The following is a 13,696-nucleotide window of genomic DNA, read 5'->3' on the forward strand; positions in this document are numbered from 1 at the left end:
GGTCAGTTACCGTAAGTTGTTATTTTTAGGAATTTGCATATTGATTTTGTTGAAAGTAACTTTGATATTCCTGAAGAAATCGACATATTAGAATCAATTTATGTGATTCGTTTCAGTAATTGGGAATTTTATGTGCATTTAATTTCAGTAATAATATTCCTTTGGTAGGACTGAAATTTGATTTCGTATTCGAGGTAGTTAGAGCAGGAGAATGTATGTGGTAAAGATAAAATCTCTAGATAAGAATCAAATTTAGCGGAAATAGGCATTGCATTTTTTATATTCCTGTTTATGAATCAAACCAATTTTTGTATACAGGGACGTGTAAAGAATAATGGAACTTGAACGCCTTTCTGTCTATATTCAATCATCTGAACTTCCGAAAGGCACGGGATATAAAAACGATTTTATTTCTGAGCTAGCCGTAGGTAAATTAAAATTAATTGTTATATTGGGATTTCTGCCAGTTCCGTAGAGATTAAATTTAATGTTATGCAAGTGTAGGTGTAAATGCAACAAGACCGTTATACATTATACCACTCACTTACCGAGAAAAAAGATACATAAAGAGTTTTAACCGAAATATACATTTAATCATAGTTGAAATTCAAATAAAAGTTTCAAATTAAAACTAAAAAAAATAAACGGAATTGCGATTTGTTGCGTAAATTCACAAAATGAAAGACCACAATGAAAACTAATGAAGGATTTTTAATTCCGGTGGTTTCCCAAAAACGATCAATTCGAAAAAAAAACTATAGCACTAATATATTCAACTGTTGCAATATGCTAATTTGAGTTTAGGGTCGAATAAACGAGTGGCATTTAATTTAAATTCGAATCAAACAGAACGGTACACAGAGATCGTCGTTCTTTAATAATGCATAAAACGATTTTAGAATATTAAATTAACTTCTTTTAGCAGTTTTCTTGTAAATGAGGGAAATGGAAAGTTTCGTTTTCATCCTTATGCCAGAATAATTAACGCGACGGCATAAAACTGCAAATTTTAGTTGAAAAGTTTACTTTTCTTACTAGACAAACGTAATGAAAATGTGCCTTGTCAGATAATGTTAAGAAATTACGTAGTGGGATTACCATCAGTAAGAAATGAAACAATCTAAAAACTCATTAAACCTTAACTGACGCAGTCTAATAATCGAATTACTTTCGTCAGATTACTGTGGAATTTAAAGAGACGCAACTAATCTTCTGCCTGCTTTATACAGGTAAACTATTACTGCAAGGAGTATACACATCCACATCCTGCTGATTATTCACATTTTGAATGAGGGTTTATAACTCATCTACATCCTGATCATATCCTGCCTTGTAGGTAAATCATTTCTGGAGAGCGGCGTGCTTTTACTTTGTCTGCGTCTGTGCCATGCGAGGACGGAAAGGTAACATTATAAAGGGCGCACCGCGCATTATGATCTTGTACTTACATGTGCTAAGAGCCTCTTTGCAGTTTAATTATATTGATTTATTCAAGGAAACTAATTCTGAATAAAGGCCACCCAAATCGGTATCCCCTTAAAGTGTAGGTAACTTGCTCAAAAAGCACTAAAACCTAAATCTGTAGCATGTACTCAATAAAAGCTTAGAACGCACAAAGCCCTTTATTGTATATTTGCAGCAGAGTTAGAATTCTAATTATTAGTTCCCACGTAATGTACTTTGGCCTTAGATCGCAAGTATGCTATCACACCACTTCGCAATTACCGTTGTGCTAATAATATCGTACTATGACGTTAAATTAACCGACAAACCCTCACATTTGTGTGTATTAAAACTTCCTTGCCATGAAAGCAGACCCCTGTGATTCAAAGCAAACCATCTTATAGTCGTAATTTTAGAAAAGATTGGATAGCGATGGGAAATCTAGGTTAAATGTATAGTAGCATTTATTTCTGCACCCCATCCACACTACACAGCCATTTGTAATATGTATCTCCATCGAGTCAACATATTCCCTTACGCAGTTGCAGTTCTGGTATCGAGGGTCCCGGGTTCATAAATGTTACTATTTCTATTTCGAATGTTTCCAAATGTCAATTCGAAGGTGTATGAATTATAGTCTGGCAGCCAGACGAAAAAGCTGGAAGTAAGGTACGGTGAAAATTTTTTTGCGGTTTTGGGTCACTAAGTAGGTCGATTTTAAGAATCGGATTGATGCCACTTTGCCACCCTTGAGCATTTTGAGAAATTCAAGATGGCGCTCAAAAATGTCTACAAAAAATACAAAAATTAAACGTTTTAACAATATGGGCATGTAGCACATCGATTTTGGGGTTTTTAAACCTTCTGAATTTAAATTTTTAGTTAAAAATATTTTTGGGGGCGTTTTGGAGGAGTGGGGTGTGTGTGTGTGTAGGATTTATTAAAAACTCATATTTTGACATCAAAATTGTAATCTCCACCCCAAAAAACCTATAAAAAGACGTATCGCACTTGTTATAATTATTATCTTTTTATTAAAATGATGTCGTTGTGCAGCGCGGACCTCCATTTTGATATGGAATTCGGGAACCTTATCCATAAAAACTTATAAATCGATGTACGAAACGTTAATATTGAAAAAATATAAAAACCAACCCCTCAAAAACACCCCCCACTCCTCCCAAACTCTCCCAAACATATTTTTAACTAAACATTTAAATTCAGAAGGCTTAAAAACCCTAAAATTGATGTGCTACATGCCCATATTTAAAAAAAATTAATTTTTGTATTTTTTGCAGACATTTTTGGGCGCCATCTTGAATTTCTCAAAATGCTCAAGGGTGACAGAGTGGCATCAAACGGATTCTCAAAGTAGACATCCTTACGAACTAAAAACCGTCAAAAAACCTTCATCGTACCTCACTTCCAAGTTAAGCCAAAAATCCCAGTTTGGCATCCAGACTGTTATGTACATTTTTGAGGAGATTCTTGTTGATCCGATTTTACATTCGCAGTACCAAGACAAAGATCGAAACAAGTCTTGAGTGCTTAACTCTCTTTGAATGTTTATGTCGATGTGGACGTTGAGGTTAGGTCCAGACGCCTGAATTAGTAACGGGTTATTAATTGTTACTCAAATTTCATTTTCAAATTGTCTAATTAGTCTGGTAGATTTTTTTGCGTGTAAACACGGAGCGAGTATTGCGTTTCTAGTTGTATCCAAGTGGTTTGTTTTTTTTGTGAAAGAGTAATTTCCTAGAATTGTTAAATGTAGGGAAATTTATCGTTTATTTTTGTAATCAATTTTGCTTTGTTTAAGTGACAGTTCTGTTTGAATATATGGGCATTTTTAGTACTTTTGTTAAAAGGATTGGTTGTTGTGTTGCTACGTGTCCGTGATTTGGATGAAGATTTTCGAAATTTGGAAAGAAGAGACGGACTTTAAATGAAGTGGGGGGGCCTCATGTCAATTTCGAGGTCGGGGTACTGCTCGTTGAGTTTTGAGAAGACGCAGAATTTTCGTCTTCTGTTTCGAATAGTCATCGTTTTATCGGTTCTGTGTTTGGCCACTCAGTTTAATTACGTTCCTGTGTTCCGAAGAGGAGTTAAATTAAAAAAAATTTTGCGCTACGTTGTTGGGGCGTTTGTTCTCAGTTGTAAATAGTGGTTTTTGTTCGGATTTGGAACAGAAAACTGTAAGTAGGCTAATGTTTCATTGTCTTGTCTAATTTCTATCAACCGCTTATGCGGGGTGTGTAAACCGGACGTTGTTATCATTTTGTTTGCTAGAATCTTTGTGTGTTTAGAATAAATTTTTTGTGTTGATTCATGTAAATCGTGTGTCTATTCGAACTCTTTTATCGATCCAGATAAATGCCTCATGCGTAATTGGCATTTATATTGTTGTTCCGTACTCAAAGTTTATTTCAGGTGTCTTGCATTTATTTTTTATGCGTCCCAAATGTTAGAGTCCCAGCAGTATATACATTCACAGGTGCTGATTGTATTTATTTATGGAAAGATTACGGTTAGATGAACTTCAATCTTCCGTATTGTTTTACAGATTTTCATACTGAGCTTAAACGCTTGATTTTTTAACTCTACGAGTCATCAAGCATGTAGAAGAGAATCAAATGAAGAACGGTGTGCCCAAGACGTGTAATGCTGTTTTTTTTCGGTTATACCCTGTATATATGCTGGTTATTAATGTAAATCCGTGCATGCGTGCGCATTGAATCCATTGTCGATAAATGAAGGACGTTTAATGGCGTCGCTTCGAGTTATCATCACGAAAACGTGTGTAGTTGGCTATTGTATCACTCGTGTTAAATAAGTGCTATGTTGGTTATAATCCGGATTGATGTTTAAGCGAGTATTTTTCTGTACGACTTAGTTATTTGCACGTTACAGGCTTGTATTTTTGTATATACATATTTGCACGTTACGAATACCTAGCTTTGCTTTACATCATATAAAAGGGTAAGTTCACTCTTTAATTAATCAACTGGCAACAAATACAACAATAAATTTAAAATACCTTTCATTCAGTATTATTCGAAAACGTTATAGAAATCTAGAGATTCCTGTGTGGTGAATAAATTACCCTAGGGAAGGTCAGCGGTCTTTGGTGACTGCAGCTCATTTTCGAGACATCTACTAATCTCAACAGTATTGACAATGTAAGAAAATACGACTCGTCCCAGGTTAAATAAGTTCTCGCGCTCAGAATCTGACGCCAGGCCAACATTTCAACTTTGTTACGTTGACTTTGGGCAAATTAATTTGAGAAAGGTATATGGTAAGCTCAGGAGTTTTGGTACACTAGCAAAACGAAGCAGAAAGGGAAATGCAGTAAAAGTAAACCGGATAGGCGTCACTTAATCTATAGTAAATTTCAAAAGAGAGGAGATAACACTTATCAAAAGGGAGAAACAAGGAAGACTAAGAGATCCTTGTTCTGGTCTTGACAAGCTAAAAAAAGAAAATACTTAATAGGGATAGAAATAAACAATAATTGACGTTACAAGGGTGACTTAATGAATGTTCTCGAAAATATTACAAATAGGACACTGTAATATGTAATGCCAACTTTCAAATTTAAATTAATTTTTAGTAAAAAGGGGATCAACACGTAGCCGGAGAAAGTATTAAGGCTTCCCCAGAAAACAACCCAGCAATAATCGTTACATGATTCTCAAACAAAGGTAGTAATTACAATTCGATTGTATCGAAGATCAGTATGTACAGTATGACGCCAACACAAACAAACAAATAAAAGAGCTCGTAAAAGAGGTAGTGAGTAGGGCGGCACATAAAATATCGCATAAGTAATACTAACATCTGACATTGAGGCAATCGGATATTAAACCCGTAATTAATGCTCAATAAGAATCAATAATTCAACTTAGGTTAACTAACCAAAAGCAAAATTTTGACTCGACTGCGATTGTCTATCAGGTAGTATAAACAATTGGTACGGATTAAAACCAATAGCGTAACTAGAAATTGTAGATATTGGCTTCGGACAAAATCTTGGTAACTTTAAAAACTTTATTTTATTTAGTCACAAAAGTAATCGCAAGTAAGGTAGATCAAATCGGGTCTCGGAAATATAATCCTCGTAGCAAAACAAGTAGTGTAAGTAAAATCAGGCATATCGGAGCAATTTACAAAATCTTTAATCTCCAAGGTTTCGTTAACACTAGCAGTTACAATTCGGGAACAATTATCGAACAAATTCCATGACAGTAGGATTGAAGTTGGTAGAATTATTCAAGCCGGTAAAGTAGAAACATCCATGACACGCGCCAATACCAATCCTAATAAGATGGCAGGTCCAAGTAAAAGTGCAATGTCATTCACGTACTCCGTAGGTAATCCGTAATGTCCAGGTAGAGAAAAACCTAAAATGTAATACAAAAGAAAGAACGATGACGTTACAACATTTTGTTATTAGATCGTTGCTATGGTAACCACATAATTTTTTCCGTCGCCGAAATTGGACGTAGATATATTTATATACTAGATAAATGCACTTCTAAATACAAAAAAATAAAAAACAAATCTGTTACTTCTGCGATTAAACGATTGCCCCTTCTTCATAAATTAACACGCCATTTGTTATCCGACTGGAGTCCCCCTTAAACCAAATTCAACGTCGCATATTATCTATAACTTGAACATAAAAAAACTGCAGTTGCACAGCGAAATTTAAATCTCACGGGTGTCATTTTCTTATTCTTTGTGTTTCGCTATTTATAATAAGCCACAGACGGAACCAACGAAAGTTCTCCCCTTAAACCAATATTCGTACCAAACGACATAAATGTAATTTTACTCATATATTAGACGCCGGTCACAGAACACTTTACGCCGTATAACGCGCAAGCTGCAAAATGCCAGGCGCTACAAAATACCATGTGCTTTAATAAAAAAAAAAACACACGCCGCTGACCGGCCAGCTAGCTCTGTTGACCAAATAGTAAACAGCGGAGAGAGCAAGACAAATACACAGGGTAGTGGGTGACAGAATTAATACCTTTGGTAATGGCTCATCATATATCATCGATTCCAAATAAATCTTCACTACTTACTTTTGTGGCTTCTTGTAAATTTCCTGGGCGCCACCTAATTCCAATATAAGTTTCGCTTACACTACCGGAACTAGGAAAGGTAGCTTTAGCTTTAAAATAGGCAACTAATGACCCACAAATAAAAAGTTTTATTCGGTGCACTGCACCATGAAATAAATTCAAAATTGCACAACTTAGATTCCCCACTGGGAATTCATAATCTTATTTAAGGTAAGCAGCAACTCAAAATATGAATCCTCCCAACGTTAACAAAAGAAGGGGTTTACATAAAATTTCCCATAAAATGTTGAATAAAATACACCAGAATCTCTGGAGTTAACACACAAATATCGTTACAGTGGCAAAATAATGAATTAAATTGAAAATAGATACCTTAATTTATAGCTTGAGTGGGCAATGAAATTATTCGGTTCTTACGAGCTCGTTCGTACCTTACATAAATTGTTATCACTCCATAACGAGAGTAATCTTTTGACTAGCTAAAATATTGTACCCCAAAAATGCCAAGCTTACCAATTAACAGTAATAATCTTGGCTCTATGCAGGCCAATTAGCAATTGATCACCACCGAGGTGGGTCAAATGCAAACACACAAATTTACAAAAAGGTTTAACAATGCTACATCACCGTACGATCAATATTTAGGTCTTCTTTTCCACAGGTCCTGGTATATGGTTGCACGTTGAATGACAAATGCTGCTCTAAGTGTTACACAAAGTGTCGGAAGTAAGGTAGCGGCTTCAAGATATGTACGACTCGGCCATTAAGTTATTTCAATGGTTTGATGCTAGATCGTACACACTGCACTCCAGTACTTAGTCGATTTACTTTCCTATGCCCCCTTATCCGCAACACAATGTGGTCTATAGTTTCGTTTCACAGGTAAACAGTCGGATCGTAGTTCTTGACCCCAATACGTGAACTCTAAAATAATAAACTAATGGGTGGTACGTTTTTACACAAGAATAAATGCGAACCTCTACATGGAGAGAGTCAACGGAAAATAAAAGAGCTTCGTGAACGTACGAAAGTGAATGGAAGTTATCCTACGATCGTTGTCAGAATGCTCCCCTAAAATAGAAATAACGGTAGTGTGGATTCGAACACACAGAGAACTTACAATTATGCTTACGTTCCTTTAGAAGAACTCCTTTCGGATTAAATGGTTACCATGCCCAAAAAGAAATGGCAGGTACAATGATGGTTCACTTGTTTTTAAAGATGCTTTCGCCAAATTGTTGAAAACAAATGAACAGGAACTAAATTAGCACTTAAATCAGGATGAACCGCACGACCGTTCTCTTCGGGTTAGCAAGTAAAACACGCTGAATTTTTCCATTTCCGGCCCCAATGAAACAACGAAGTTTTGCTCCAACCAATAACGCGGTCAATCGAAGCTTACAATACCATATATGGTTACGGTATCAAATTACATAGGTTATCTAAAGCGGAAATTGGCTTTTAGACCAATAATAGAAATATAAAACATTAAAACGGGCAGGTACGGAAATAAACGAATGTGAAGGTTACAAAAGGTGACTACCACAGAATAGAAAAGTTATAAACAGGGTGATTGAAATGGAAATACGAACAAAATGTTGATATACAGTGCCACCAAGCTCAGAAAGTCCCTGACAGGGCGTGTCCGAGGGCGCTAGAAATTTAGGCCGTACATTCTGATGCAAAATTTGATTTTTCGTAAAATATAAATAAGTAGGCCACGCGCTATATGAGTTGCATAACATCAGGGGGAAACATTAAAATCATTTATTTATACTTGGATTTACAAAAACGTAAACACATTTAAAATTGTTAGATTTTTAACACAATTTTGAATTCTGATGCATTTCTGGTGTGTAAATATGGACAGTTATTGAAACAATCATATTGAAATTAATAACACTCACATTGACTAAATTAACACACAACCTTTAACTTTTTTCATTCATTATCATCACTTGACAACTCATCCTCATCAGAACTCCCGGTGTTCACAACAAATTCTACGCTCTCAATAAATTCCTCTGTTAAATAATCAGCTTCCCACATTTGTTCTGCAATATGTTTCACATGAATGCAATGCTTTTCCCCTTCCTGTTGCGTAATTTCAGCACAAGCATTTTTTACCAATTGAACAATATTACTATTACTTTGCCCGACATTATTCATTGCTACTTTCCTCTTCATAGTACTCCAAATTAGCTCGATTGGTTTAAGCTCACAGTGATATGGTGGCAATCGTACAACGGTGTGTTGATGTTGTTTGAGTAGTTCGTCTACATAATCTTGCTGTGAGAAATGTTCTTTACTAACATTAACAACTCGGCCTTCCGCATGTCTTCTGTCGTACTAATGTTGTTTGATTCTAACCAAGATCGTATCACCTCCTTACGATTATTCATTGTTGGCGGCTTATTTATTTGAACACTATGGTAGGGTGCGTTATCCATAACCACAATTGAGTTTGCTGGTAAATTTGGTATCAGCTGCTTCTCTAACCACTGCATAAAGTTAGTATGATTCATATCATCGTGATAATCCCCCGATTTACTGTGCGACTTAAACATCAACAAACCATCCTCTACAAAACCAGAACGACCACCAGCATGGACTATGATGTACCTCTGGCCAGCCCTATTGGATTTATAAACTCCCGATACTTCATCTGATTGCCAGCATTTACTCACTCCATACGATGGGTGGATATAGGTTTCGTCCAAGTATATAATGGGTCTCTTATCACCTTCACGTTGTTCATTTTCTCTTAATGTTCTTAAGTAACGAGAACGCCATGCTACGATGTCACTTCTTTCCATTAACAACCTACGTTTGTCATGACACTTCTTGTATCGAAAACCAAGTTTCCACAATTGCTTGCGAAGAGTTTCCCTTCCACCTGTATAGTTGATCTTCTCTTGCATTTTTTCTACGAGCACATTCAAAGTTGGTACCTTACGTTCAACTGTATACATTTCTTGGACAGTTCTTCGTAAAATACACTGATCAGCTTCATCAAAATCGATCTTGTTTGTTGGCTCCACGTGACGTTTTTTCTTAGGAGATTTTAACTTGGAGGGCCCAGCTTCATCCGATTCTTTGCGAATTTGTTTTATAAAACTAACTGACTTCCCAACTGCAGCGGCAGCTAACTCGGTTGCCTTTTCTAAAGGGAAACTCCAACGACCTGCATCTTTTTGTCGATCAAAGAATTCGACCACTTTACGGATTATATTACGAGCTTCAGAGTGAACAAGTTTCCTCTCCAAACTCATGATTTAGGACTTCTGTAACAAGTTTTACCTCAATTAGCACTCTAAGATTCATGTAAGGTTAGGTACAGTTTTACATTTAAAAACACTTTAAGGGAATTACATACCTTATCAGATCGTAGATCCAAGCTATATGCGTCTTGAAAAAGACGAGTTTGTATAAACTGGAGACGGAAAACGTAAAATAAAGCAAATACAAGAAGCAAATAACGTGAAGCGCAAACTGTCAGAACGGAATAATTAATAATTATGGCGCGGAATGTACCGCGTCGTTTTGCAGGCTTTCTATTGGCCAGCCTGAATTATTTCAAAATTAGTTCGCATATTTTCCGGGGCTTTTCTGAGCTTGGTGGCACGTGTAATAATAAAACTGTTACAGCCGGTTTACAACCGTATGGTTTAATATGAAAAACATACGATTGTAGACCTCAGTCAGGTGGTATGTGACCGGATTTCTCTCCTGGCAAGCATTATATAAAAATTTGGAAAATAATTTAAAATGCAAAGTGGGCTCCGGTAACAACTTTTTTCCATATGATTTGTGTGAATATAGAAGTGTGCTATCAGAATCAATTTTCGGGAAAAGTAATTTCCTACAAGCATTTCCCAAATACAATACCGATCCGGAGCGGCAATAATTCGCTATTGCGGTCCGATTCGGACACTTGTTTACTCACCAGGGTAACCATTAGTTTGGCGCGTTTCGGCTGAATTCTATTTCAGAAAGCTTGTAATAGGTGCAAAACACTACATAAAATAAAAAAAGTTAAATACAAACCGACGTAAATTTATTATGACGAGGCAAACTTGTATTGCAACCTATAGAATGCTTTTCCTTTTCATCCCTTACTTTCCTACGATGCAATGTGGAACGAATTTTACGGTTCTATGTAGAAGGCTAACTAATTACTTCATAACTATCCAGGCGTGCATTCTGTGCAAATTAATTTTTGGAGTAGTTACGTAGGTTAAATTCCGCATAGTCACGTTGAAGTTAGTAGCGGCCGACGTGTTCAGTAAGTATGCAAGAACATTATTAGGGATAGTTTTAGATCACCACTACAGTACTTTCGCGTATAAACTGAGAAAATAGTTATTTATTTTGCGGAAAAATCGGCAAATTACTGTAGTACTTTTCGTTTAGGGTTTGGGTACGCCGTTGGCGGTTTAGGGATAATTAACACTGGCCCGCCTTCGGATTAACTAATGTGTTCTCTGTAATGTAATGCATTTAATACACTGGTTTTGCGGTGTTTAATTGGATTTAAGGATATCATTATAAATGAATGGGATAACAGTCAAGCAAAACAATCATTATTAACGAACATCTCATTGGACATCAAGTAAAAAAATAGATCAGTAAATTAGAAAGTCGTAATGTAGGCACTAGAACTTCGTTGCGCTAAAATTTAGTTGGATGTAAGATAAATACGTTTAATGTGGATTTTAAATAAGTATCGCACATGTTATAACATTTCGTTCGAATGGCCCTTTAGATTTAAACAAAATTAGCGTTCGCAAAGGGAGGACTGCCACTTGAACAAGCATTACAAAATCAGGACGATATTTACTTACGCTCTAATTGTAAGTTTCAATGTTGATTGAGGAAGTCCCCTAATCCGATTACAAAATAGCTTTTAGTGATATTCAATTTCGCAAGTTTAAAACTAACTACATCTCGCTTATTTGAAGTTGTAGGTACGTTGCAGTTGGTAAGTAAATATCACTTTGACACGAGTGTAATAGGTACACGAACCATCCGTATACATACATACGTATAATCATATTATAAATATTACTGTGATACCACGCATAAGTTTAGTTTACGCAATTATTTTTGTTTTATTGAGAAAGGTTTATCACGCTATGGATGGTTCGTATTTTGTGAAGTGTAGTCCATTATTGGTAAAAATGCGAAGTTATTGCTTTTATTTAAATTGTAGATGATAAAGGTACAGGTGTGTTTCTTTGTATAGCATTTCCGGATTTTCAGAAATCTTTGTTAAACATGTTTGGCATGCTTAAATGGATTTGGTCTACATGCGAAAATACTTGATAATATGTTTCGGTGAGAAGATAAGTGGTTAGTTCACCATAATATTCGTTGTACGAAATATTGCGCATTTTTTTAAGAAGAAAGTGCAAGTGGTTCGCATGAACACTCGTTCATAAAAGGAGCGTTGAAGGAAAAGCATGAGCGCTTCTTCGGTCTTTACGTTCCGTTGCGCTTGAGGAGCTCCCATCATAGTCATCAGACTCCTTAAAATGTATGTCGTCGTGGCTTTGTAGAATTAAAAAGTGTTGCTGTGTTTCAAGATAAGTACGCACAGGAAAAAAATAAAACGGCACCAAATTATTGTAAAGTAGAAATATACAGGACTGTGAACAAGAATAAATCAAACGATTTCGCTCTTGGATCTTTGACATTAACAGCTTATGACAATTCGACCGTTTGGGTGGCAAAAAAAACTACCAGCTTACAAAATTCTTCACTGGTTTTATTTTTCAGTGTAATACTAACTAGTGTTTTTGCCAATCGTAGTGAACGTCAAAGCTTCCCTTCTTAAAATTAATAGAGTATAGTACAGTCTTGATTTAGTCAAATTCGTCGTTATAAAATTGAAGGTCCACTTACATAGTTTTGTTTTTGGAATTAGGTGCTCTAAAGATCGTAATCAGAACCCGCAATTAAGGCGGCGTCTGAATTCAACGAAGAGGAACGTTAAGATCATACAAGTGTCTGAAAAGTTACATTGTTTATTATTATCGTCTGTGTTACTTAATTAACACTAAATTTGTTTAGATTTAATTTAGGTAGTATTGGGGAAAGATTGGGTTTGATATTAGATTTAAGATTTTGCCACGTGTGTTTACGAACCCAGTAAATTTAGAGCGTTGTGTAATTCGCGCAAGCTGAGTGTGTGATTTAAAATTTGTTCGTGAAAACAAATGCAACTACATTTGGTTTGTAAATCTAATTTTTGATAGCTCTTACCAGCTTTAAATATCTCTATCTTTATACCGTCACTACCTCATCCATCTTATAAGTTTTTTAGCACTTCTCAGCAACATCCATCTATACAAGTATTCGTCACATCCTCCTTCTTTCTTCTTGTAGCCTTCACTAATTCTTCAATTTTGACACTTTTATCTTCTCAAGCTCTCCATTATTCTTAACCCAGTTTTCTGCATCGCTTTTGGTTTTTTTGTTACTTTTTTTCATTTTTCAATTTACACTTAATTCTTTAATTTTTTTGTAATTTGTAACTTCATTCCGTTTCAACAAATTCGCCCTTCGCACAATTTTTTTTTGTCATATACCCAATTTACCATTCACTATCGCGCTTTACTAGTCTTTCCTTTCTTCCTTTTGTTTTTCTTTTTTTCTCGCTAGCTTTTCTGTCCTCGCCTCGCATTTCTGCGCCCTTCCATTAATCCTCTATATTTCTGATTCACGTTTTTGTAATATTTAATTAATGCTTCTCACATGTCCTTAAGAGGCACATTAGCATCCGTCTCGTCATCCTCAAAAGCTTCCATTGATTTTTCTATGTATGCCACACTTTCTTGTACCACATAGCAAATTTTTTATTGATTATAACCGATTATAATTACTCTTATAGCCAACCGTCTTTGCACTTATGAGTAGTTTCAAGTACCTATAACTGTTATTGTTTCACTTGTTGTGAACTGAAATATGTTTGGTTGATAACACGGTTTCATAACGGTCAAAATATTTCCCACTAGCAGTCTCGGCGAACTTTCTCCCGCATAAAATCCTGTTTTTCTGGTTCCCGTTCCAGTAGGAGTTTCGGAAAGTGTTTTACTAACTCAAAAACTTTCGCGGGCATGCGTACCGCTATCGTATGAACGGTTTAGATAGACATAGGA

The 13,696-nt window shown here is 35.8% G+C and overlaps 1 protein-coding gene and 1 long non-coding RNA gene across 4 annotated transcripts in view; both read right to left on the reverse strand.

Annotated features, from left to right (window-relative positions):
- LOC116167671 (gamma-sarcoglycan) overlaps positions 1-13,696 on the reverse strand; it is a 295,822-nt gene that overhangs the window by 65,648 nt on the left and 216,478 nt on the right. The gene's annotated exons all lie outside the window — the stretch shown is intronic.
- On the reverse strand, positions 6,926-8,045 carry LOC116167673. Its single transcript, XR_004144601.1, has 2 exons — positions 7,514-8,045; positions 6,926-7,460 (listed from the first exon to the last, which is right to left on the reverse strand). It is a non-coding gene; the product is annotated as an uncharacterized LOC116167673 (long non-coding RNA).

The sequence above is a fragment of the Photinus pyralis genome, unplaced genomic scaffold (assembly GCF_008802855.1).
Source record: "Photinus pyralis isolate 1611_PpyrPB1 unplaced genomic scaffold, Ppyr1.3 Ppyr1.4_LG4, whole genome shotgun sequence".
NCBI lineage: Eukaryota > Metazoa > Arthropoda > Insecta > Coleoptera > Lampyridae > Photinus > Photinus pyralis.